The following is an 11,215-nucleotide window of genomic DNA, read 5'->3' on the forward strand; positions in this document are numbered from 1 at the left end:
GTAAACTACTAAGGGAATGGCCAGAGTTAGTCTTGGTTAAAATATCAAACTTTGCTACCAAAAAAATTCATTTCCCTCTTTTCCTTCATGATTTCAATTTGATTGATTTGGATTTGCTGAACTGTCTTTTCCTTTTGTTATAATAAGTGATGGCTCCCTGGGAATGGGATTGGTGAAATGTATTGAGATATGAAAGTTCTATCAAAATGTGGACATGGTATTTCTTTTTTTTGAAAAGTTGTTTCTTTTTTAGTTTAATAGAAAGATGGAGGCAAAATGATTATTTACTTAATTTCACTTAAAGGGAAAAAAAAAAGAGATCAAGTCACCTATCATTGACTCCATAATAGATTTTTTTTCATTTTATTTTGAATTTGCCTTGAAATGTCCTCCACGAAGCAAGATCTTAGTAAAAATTTGTTGAATGTAATATCAGGAAACCCATTTTGTAAGGCCCTTTAAATGTATCAAATGACATTTGCAAACTATAAATATACATTTAATTTCATTTACTCTTTTTCATTGGGAAAACAATACTTTGACAAGGGAATTGATTGTTCTTAAGAAATTTATGTGACACCTTGACTCTTGTCATTTGGATCCAATTTTACTAAGAAGTCTTACACATGAAGTTAATTAAGAAACTCTTCTGGCTCATTCGTCACTCAATGAACTAGAACAGGCTCAGAAAAGATGATGCCAAGTTTAAGCAAATTTAATATTTATATTAGTAGCATTAATAGATAATAGATAAATCTTTTCCATTGAATTTCTGTGAAGTGATAATTACATGTGGCCTTCTCTTTTATATTTAGAAATTTCCCACTCATTTTTTTTCCCTCCTACCCAAAAGAAATATAGGGTTAACTCAATAAGACATTTGTTATTTGGTTGACTCCCATATTTCTATTTCTTATAAATTTCTATTATTGATCCTTCTGTAAATGTCTTGCTGATTGGAAGATTATGATCATCTGCCTTCTTCCACTTAATCTGTTACAGATGAAAAGAAAATATGTATCAAAACTGGCATGTTGCGACTAATAAATACATGGAAGAAATCTCCCCTGACTCCTTAGACAAGCCGTGCAAACTACTCAAACTTTACTTTCAAATGTAATAACGTAATTTAATCAACCAAAGGAGACTGTAATGATTAAGTATATATCCTTTGAAAATGTTAATTGATACTCAACTAAGCTTTATAGAGCTCCTTCATGTATATCTGGAGCCAGTTACTTTGACACCTGAAAGAATCAAATGTTTTAGAAAGTTTTGTCATTATGAAAACACTAAGATTTTCACTGTCACTTTGTGTCTAGAGCTGATAAATCAAGTAAGCAAGCACCTATGGTGTAACAGATATGTGCTAAGAGCCAAGGACACATAAATATGACTGAAAAATCTCTAGCCTAAAAGAGCTAATATTCTAATGAGTGCTCAGAGCTAATTCACAAGGGTTGTTGTTGGGAGCCAGGGTCTGTAAGTTGTTTGACAGAGTCATGGCAAGAAGACTCAAAGCAGTCATACTGCCTGATGGAACAACATTTCCTTCTTCAATATATATAGGGATTCCATGTATACCCATATTTATAGGTCTATTATTGATTGCAAAACTTACTCATCCTAATAGTGGAATGACTATAAAGGAAGGATTTCAGAGAAATTCCTTGAATAAAACAGATTGTGAACTCTATCCAAATTTAACAGGAGGGGCTCTCCCTGAGACATACAAAAGGCTTCAACATTGTGAAATCTTTGGAAGATACAGCACTGGGAGTTCCAGGGAGCCGTCAGAATATATACAGGGAAACAAGATACAAGATGGGTCAGATAGAATTCCAGGGAAATTAACAGTTTTGCCCCCCTTTATCATACGCAGGAATATATGAAAAAGATGGTGAGAAAATAGTTAGTACAGGTGACCAATATGTAAACTCTAACAGCCTTAGTTTATTGGGGAAAAAAGTCATAGAAACTGTAGCGTCTACCAAAAAGAGCTGAAAGGAAAATTGGTTATTGAAGGAGTCAGTGGACAGGTGTACAAAGATAACTATCCTCACTACAGGTTGTCAAGGGAGCATATCAAAAACATTACATATGTGGCACAAAAACATAAAAGCATTGCATTAAACAAATTATATCAAAGATTATTATAAGGAAAGTTCTGTTTAATTAATGGCTTTACTATGCAGCAACAAACTAGGCAACAGGCAGGTTGAGGTCATCATGGTCTGAGCAGGGACAAGAAAATTACCTATGTGATTGATGATCACACTTGTAACCACTACATGATCAAACTTGTACCCATATAGACTATATGATTAATAATGAAACTTGTGCACTTTTGTAACCAAGGAAATGATTTAAGTTTGCTTGTTTGATATGATTCTGAGACTATAAAAATAAATCTAAGCAACTGACAGTCAGTAAACCTGCTCCTGCCTTTACCCATTTGTTGAATCAACTCATTTCGCTGACTCTATCCCTCCTGTCAGGTTCCAAGGGCCCTGCAGAGGCTGGACCCCCATAGGTTGTTAAAATAGATTCAATAAAAATGCCATGAACTGGAAGAAATCCCTCCCTTGTATTCCACCATCTCCCCATATACTTCAGGCTTCTTGAACACAGGGGCATTTTTAATTTAGTATTTGCATTCCCAGAGGTTAGCATAATGCCTGACAAGGTAAGTACTTAATAAATGCTTCTTTATTGCTTTCTCATGGCAAGATGTTTTCTCCTTATTAACTTTTATCTGCATTTGCATTATATCCATCAATGTATATTAACAGTCATACTAGAGTATAAATGATATTCTCTTTTACTAGTAATATAAATACCAAAAAATAATTGATACAAACTGAAAAACATAAAAAGATGATTTTATATGTAACCATAAATCTCTACTTCCTATTGCTTTCATTAAAAATGATAAATTCTGCATATTTCTTTTAAAACTATCCAGCTGTCTTTATTGGCTATACTTTCTCATGAATTTTTCTGTATTTTTGACAATGCAACCATCACCATCTTTTGGGGAATAGTCTAGGGAGCATCACTATTGTTGGCTTCCCCTTTCTAAATACTCTCCTCTCCCAATCAAAAACAGAAATAAATAAACAAATGAATATAAAATCAAATAAAAAATAAAAAAATAAATGAATGACTAAATAAATTAACTAATTAAGTAATTAATTAATAGCCAACCCATTGGAACAAATATTGTCAAGCAGAACAAATTCATTCAGTCACACCATCCAAAACTGTCACACTATTTTTCCCCCATTGTCTTTGATGCATTGATCAAAGTTAAATCTTTCAAAACTGTTATTTTTTCTTTTTTAAAAAATGCTATTACCTATATAAATTATTCTTTCTTGTCCCCTGCATCAGTTCATATAGATTTCTCTGCATATGTTCCTTTCTTCATTTCTTATGGTATAATACTATTCCATTACATTCCTCTTCCTCACTTGGTTCAAACAGTCCCCAATTAATTGACATTACCTTAACTTCTTTTATTTAAAACATCCTCTTTTAATTTCCTTCCACCTAGGAACTGTGTTATGTTTGCAACTATTTATTTCCTATTACTATTTCCAATTGTAACATCTCACCAACCTTTCTTTTTTTCTTACTTCCTGGTATGATACTAAACCTCCTTTGCTTCAGAAAATGAGTTTAATCTGATGACCAATCTCCCTTCTTACACATTTTCATATTTTCCAGAATATCTAATTATGATATATCTAAGCCTACTCTTTCTTCCTCTTTGCTATATTGATGTATTACTCTTTTTAGCTTAACTGTTTTTCTTCTCTTACAATCCTTGAATTGATCGGTTCCAAAGTCATTAAAGTTGAATTTCTTTACAATATTGCTGACCTTCTACTTTAATCCATTCTACTCTGCCACAGATTACACTACCCAAGATTCACTGAAATAATCTCATATTGTCCAATACCAATCTATTATTGATATACCATAGTTGGGGTTTTTTTTTTCACTCCATTGCCCAGTTGTCTAAGAGGCAAACAAAGCAATTGCTTTGATTATATTTTCTTAACTTTTCTTTTCTCCAGCCATTTAAATCTCCACTGTAGGATATTTATCTGCTTTAGTAATATATCCTCTTTATACCCCCTTGTCAAAACTAGCTGGTCCCTTTTCCTCCCCTCATACATGTTCGTTTGTTTGATTTTTCAGAGATTCAAATTATTAAAAATTTAACAGCACACCCATAGGTATATTTTTCTTTTTACCCTTTCTTGTTTGCCTTTTAAAACAATCAGAACTAAATAAGCACACCACAAAGAATATGATAATTTTTGTTCATTTTTTTCTTATTTTAACTCCTCAGTAAACTGTAAAACAGTAAGATTCTGAAGAGACAAATAATTCTTCTCTTTCATAAGAATATTAACAAGACATTAATAATACTTTCATTACTCAAATGTTATTTTTTTTAAGTTTTCTTGAACTCTTGTCATTTTAGCACTCCTACTCAACTTTTCTCATTAGAAATGCTGAAATGTCCTCTGTTCCATTAAGGATCCAATTTCTCTCATGGGATTTATACTCAATTTTTCAAAGTTAATTTTTGTACTTGAAAAATTGTATTTCAATATTTGGTCTGGTTGGTGCTTCCAGTACTTGTGTGATCCTTACTGTTGCCCTTAGAAACTGAAGTTCTTCTTCTAGATTTTTTTCAATACTTTTACATTTGACATATGAGCTCTGGATTTTTGATTTGGCATTCTTAGAATTTTTCCATTTGGAGTTCCTTTCCAGAAAGGATTGGAGAATTCTTTCTCTTTACTTTTTCCTTTTGTTCTAAGAGATTACTATTTGACCTAGACAAAGTATACAAGGAGATCATTTCTGGAGTTTACCTTTTTTCCCCCAAGGAACTTATTATACTTGTAATTCTTCAAGAGTTGTTCTTTTAAAATCACTTGCTTTATAACATTGTTTACAATATTCATGTAATACTTATGAACAATGAGTTTTTGCCTTGTTTTTCTTTGTATCCTTTCTTGCAGCTGACAGATTTAGATTTTTCATATTTTGTGAGAGTGTGTAATTTTCTTTGATTTATTTTTCTAGCTTTAGTTCTAGAATGAGAAGCCTGTGTCATCTAAATTCTATCTTATGGACTATATTTGGTTGGAGTGATCGACCCTACTTTGCCTTGCCCTGAGAATTCTGAATTTTTATGGCACATTCTTCTTCCTAAGTTTATATCTCATTACCTAGATCTTTGAGGTTCAAAATATTTAGTCTTTAGGGCCATCTATATCGTATCAGAATTTAGCTTTAGGGACCTTGCCAGCCCTGGACCTAATTCTAAAAATGTGACTCCACTGGGATTTCAATATTTTCTGATCACTTTAGAGCTTTCATTACTCAATCTTCCAACCCTCTGTAATATACAGTGTACATATGCTCTGCCTTTAGCAACTTGGATCATATTTACACTCATGTTTTTTTAGGGGAAAAATAATTTAACTGAATTTTTGTGCAGTTCCAAAGAATAAGAAACAGTGTAGTTTCTTATTAAATTTCTTGATAATAATTTAAATTAAGGTGAATTTCAGAATTTTGCTGTAGATGTGTGGTAACTAAGTAGTCTACCTCTAATTCAGGCAGCCATCTTGGCAGGAAGCCCTGAATTGCAACTTTCTTGGGAACAAATTCATATATACATATATATTCATGTATATATGTATGCATACATATATATATATTTGTATGTGTGCATGTTTGTCTGTATAATATACATACATAGAAAGATTTATAAACATTTTAAGTGATTAAATAAGTGAGCACAATGAATATTTTACTTTTCTTTTTGTGCCCAGTACTTAATATAATGCCTTTTATGTACTAATTGAATCATAAATACCTGTTGTTGGATGGTTGAATATCATGTCTTTTAGCTATGAATTCTAGATTATTCACCTAAGCTGTTGCACTAATCAGAAATGGCTTAAATTTAATCACGTATAATAATGTTTTAAAGATGAAGCCATACCAAAGCAACAACTGAAGTAAAATTACTTCTGAACAATTTTATAATTTCTACCTTACCAAAAAGTTTTTACCTAGCAAAGACATCTTCTTCAGGATTTCTATAAAAACAGAACCACAGAGAAGAGACAACCACTTCCTTTTGTGGTAGGGAGGATATTTCTTTGTATATTGTGATTCTGGAATTGTGATGATCAAATTAAAATAATAAATAATTCAAAATTTCTACATTTTCTGGCATTTACTCTATTCATTTTATGATTCTAATATACTTTCTTTTAGAATCAAAGAGTTAAGTAATGCTAGAGTCAAAAATAGGAACCACCCTGATGACAGGCATCATGCATTTGATGTCATCTCACTTGAATTGGAGATGGGTGGTGGCAGCGAAGAAGATCAAAATCCTAAGACGGCAAATTGAATTTGCCAGCAGAGAGAAAAAGATTGGGAATGGAATTCACCCTAAAAATCTATGATAGCTTAATAATCAATTAATTATTTTTATTAGCATTTCTATCATGCTGCTTACAGACTATATTTGTTAGCACTCTCCAAAAAGCAAATTCCTTGTTATTCTCTCCTAATTCACTTCAAATATATATATATATATATATATATATATATATATATATATATATGTGTGTGTGTTTGTGTGTGTGTGTGTGTACATGCATGTATATGTATGAGAGACATCATATAATTTAGTGAATTTAGATCTGGACTTGTCATCAGGAAAACTCTGCATGCACTCCCAGCATTGTCAATAATATCTATGCCAGACCCTAGACAAATCATTTAATCTCTCAGATTTCCCTGGAAATTCTCCAAAACAAAAATTTAAAACAGATGTAGATCTGCATCATTAGATGGTGCTTCCTCACTCAGAGGACCCCATTTGGTCAATATGAGGAATTTCCAGTTTAGATTTCTAAGAGGTTAAATGAATTATCCACAGTTATTTAGACAGATGTTAGAATCTGATTTTGAACTCTAGTTTTACTGACCCTAAAACCAGTGCTTTAGCCATTACACCATTATAATTCCCATAAGGAAATAGGGCAAAGATCTCTGCTTTTATTGGTATAGAGAACTCCTAGGCAAGAAAATTTCCCTTGACTAAAGGAAGTCAACAACTTGTCTCCCATTTAACAAGTTGTCTAAAGCACTAAGTGTTTAAGTGAATTGTCTAGTGTCATACAATCAGTATATATCAGAAACTGGTCCTGAACCCATCTCTTCCTTGTTTTGAAGACTGATCAATGTTCACACGGCCAGGTAGATTCACAGCTTCCATAAAAAATAACACATAATTTTAAATTTAAAATGAATATCATATGATTTTCAATAAAAAGTTACCATATGATTTGTATTTTTCTTTGTTTTAAGTATAGTATGGTTGTTTAGGACCTTCTAGGCCATGCAATACATAAAACATTCTAGAATTTAAAATTCACTTAATCTAGAATAGTGAACATATAAAAATATACTGTAAGTCCACTTGAATAAAAGGATTATTTTTTAATAACATGATAATGATATTGTACTGTTAGTTGTAGGGGAGTAGAAAGAGTCAGAATTATATGATTTTAATGGGAATTCTGGCTAGGACACTTTTTATGCACCTGGACAAATATTTTTACTTCTGTTGGTATTTACTCATCTGTAAACTAATGGGAGCAACCTAGACAATCTATCTTCCAGTTCTCTGACTTATGAGGAGTCAAAGAATGACAGGTTTTCTGTCAAAAAATATATAAAAATTATATAAGTTGATTTTTCATTGGAAACAAATAAAAGTGTTTTGAGTCTTAACTCCTTCAAAATTTAGCTTGGTCTTAGTCTTTCTATCATCAAGATTTGGAGATATAACAAAGCTAAGAGCTTAGAGGTCTTTATGCTAAGTCTTAAAGTTACTGTTTATGCATTGATTCATTGATAAATGCAATAGATATAGCTAGTCATTTTGTCATCTTAACATTTATACCAAGCATAAACAGCAATCCCACCATAAATCATTAGTATGCAGAACAATAATCTGTAAGTATCCATCAGTACAAATTAGGTCAATTGTCTATGTGGGTCATTCAAGGAAACATGACTTTAATTTTTAAGAAATCTATATTTCATGATGCCAAAATTAAATTATTCTTTTGAATTATGATGCAAACTGGAATTTTTCTATTTAATCATTCAATAAAAGACAAAGAATCATAGTGATTGAGGTGAAGGCTTTGTGTTGGGGAGCAGGTTAAAATTTAATTAGAAAACAAAATATTTGAATAACAATAAAGCAGTGATCGCATTCTTCACAAATTCTATGTCTACCCTTACTTCTAAGTAACAACCTATCTACCATCTTTAAAATACTTTCATCAAAGGTAGAAAACAATTTTAAAATAAATATTAAATGTTATCACCAATATGTGATGATGGGTAAAATGAGAAAAATCCATACCAGGATTCTATTTCTATATAAACTATATTCTATATAATGCCAGTTTAATTGTCTGATTTTATAATATCAAATTATCTACTCTTCAGGAAGACTTAGAATGAAAATTTACAAGATATTCACTTTGAAAAAAGCCAACATATCATGGTTTAAATGGTAATGAATATGATCAATTTGCTATCTGTGTGAAGTAAATTTTCAAACACATTTTCAAGAAGTTTTCATGGTCAATCAGGGTAATTCAAAGATGAGATGAGGGTAGTTAGGTAGTTGTATGTTTAAAGTGGTTTACTGGGGGGGAAAGATGATGAAAGTGCTGTTTACTGTGTAAATATTTACCAAAAAAAGAGAAAAACTAGTTCAATTGAATTTGAGAATATAGTATTGTCCCACACAAAATTGAGGTGTAAAACTTTCTGCAGTTGTATAACTGGGCATATCTACCTGTTCGTGACAGATAATTAGATTGCTGGCTTATAAAGAAAATTGTCCCAAAAATCACAAATTAGAGGCAGCTAGGTGGTGCAGTGGGTAGAGCACCAGACCTGGAGTCAGGAGGACTTGAGGTCAAATCCAGCCTCAAACACTTAATAATTACCTAGCTGTGTGGCCTTGGGCAAGTCATTTAACCCTGTTGCCTTGCAAAAACCTAAAAAAAAGAAAAAAAGAAAAAAATCCAAAATTATACATAAATTCTTCACAGCTTCAAGGCTTTGATTACATTTCAAGAAGTAGTAGTGTTATTTTATTTGTTCTTTTTTAATAAATAGTACAAATATAAAATAAAGTTACTAAAAACATCAAGTGTAAAAGTGACTCTTATACTAGTGTTAATTCTAATAGTCAAAAGGAAGACTAATAAAAGCAAGAAGGAACAATTTCTTTGACAGTTTTTTGAAAGGTATTCCTACCTATTTCCTTAGATTTGTTATCTTTTCTTTGATACTGAGTAAATATGCTAGGATATTTTTCTTCTTATAAGAAATGAACTGTGGAATAATTCTGCTTTCTTAAACTTCAAAATAGATCGATAGATAGATAGGTAGATAGATAGATACACTAATTCCTGTTTTATATTTCTTATTTATGCATGATAATTGTTTTTGTTTTATTGTCATTCTCAGCATTCTAAATGTAATTTGAACATATAAAATATACATTAATATTTGTGGGGTATGTGTCATAATAATGTTATTCTTTTCATATACATTGTACTATATTAACTTGAGAATAACTAGTCCCAGCTTCTTCTTGGATCATCTATTTTGCACCTAAAAATGAACATGAAGCTTTTGTGTGTGTGTGTCTATATATATATATATATATATATATATATATATGTATATATATATATATATATATATATACATAATATTGATTTTCTTATTATTTATATTCAATTTTCTTATTCTTATATTTAATTTTCATACCTATTTGATGGAGAACCCATCTCTTTCCTCATATTGCATCATATTCCCACTTCTTATTGCTGCTAACTGTGATCATCCAAATACTTTAAACAGAAGGTATTTCAAAATGATTGGGACACCAAATAACTAGCGGTAACATTTCCTTAATGCTTCCACCAAATAAAGTTATTCCTTTTTTCCTTATTTTTGATTGTTCATTATTGTGTTTAATTGACTTCTTGTTTTCAAAAACACTTCCCACTTCTCACTCCATCAAAAGAAGTAACTATGGTTGCCCTGCATTTTTTTTGTTATCTATTAATCAATGAAGAAGAATTAGGATACTCTTAGGATCAATTTAAGATATGTAAAGGCAAATGCGAGTAGATCTGGACTAATTACTGAAATTTGCAGAAGGGAAAACTTGGCCTTGAAAGCCATTAGATAATTATTAAACAACCTTTATTTTCCTTGTTCCCTCTCCAATATTAAGCATAGTTGACAATTCCTTAATTGAAATTACACTGCTTCCTTTCCATTCATTGATTTCGCTCTTATCTGTATTATTACTCCATCTCTATATTCATCACTTGAGAGTGAAAAAAAAAATTTATACTCAATGAGTGGAATGTTGTACTATTGAGTATCACATTGAAGGAACAAGTGGGTAGGTGAATAAAATCCGATTGAATAACTATTATATAAAAAGAACTTTATTAACACTAAAAAATAAATAGAAAAACAAAAAGAAAAATCCCTGCATTCAAAGACTTCATAATCCTTAGAGTATACATCATATAAAGATCATCTCATTCACTGGCATTTCCTTTGATAAAATTTCATCCAATGTGACCATTATTTTTTTTTTTTGCAAGTCATTAGGGTTAAGTGGCTTGCACAAGGTCACACAGCTGGGTAATTATTAAATGTTTGAGGCCAGATTTGAACTCAGGGACTCCTGACTCCAGCTCCAGTGCTCTCTCCACTGAGCCACCTAGCCTCCTCGACCATTTTTTTAAAGAAAGATTTTATTTGAGTTTTACAAATTTTCTCCTAATCATGCTTCTCTCCCCTCACCCCCCACAGAAGACAGTCTGTTAGTGTTTATGTTGTTTCCATGGTATACACTGATTTAAGTTGAATGTGATGAGAGAAAAATCATATCCTTAAGGAAAAAAAATAAAATATAAGAGATAGCAAAATTACATAATGAAATAATGTTGTTTTTTAATTATTAAACTCCACAATTCTTTCTCTGGATACAGATGGTATTCTCCATCACAGATATCCCAAAACTGTGCCTGATTGTTGCACTGATGGAATG

This window comes from Macrotis lagotis, chromosome 3 (assembly GCF_037893015.1).
Source record: "Macrotis lagotis isolate mMagLag1 chromosome 3, bilby.v1.9.chrom.fasta, whole genome shotgun sequence".
Lineage (NCBI taxonomy): Eukaryota > Metazoa > Chordata > Mammalia > Peramelemorphia > Peramelidae > Macrotis > Macrotis lagotis.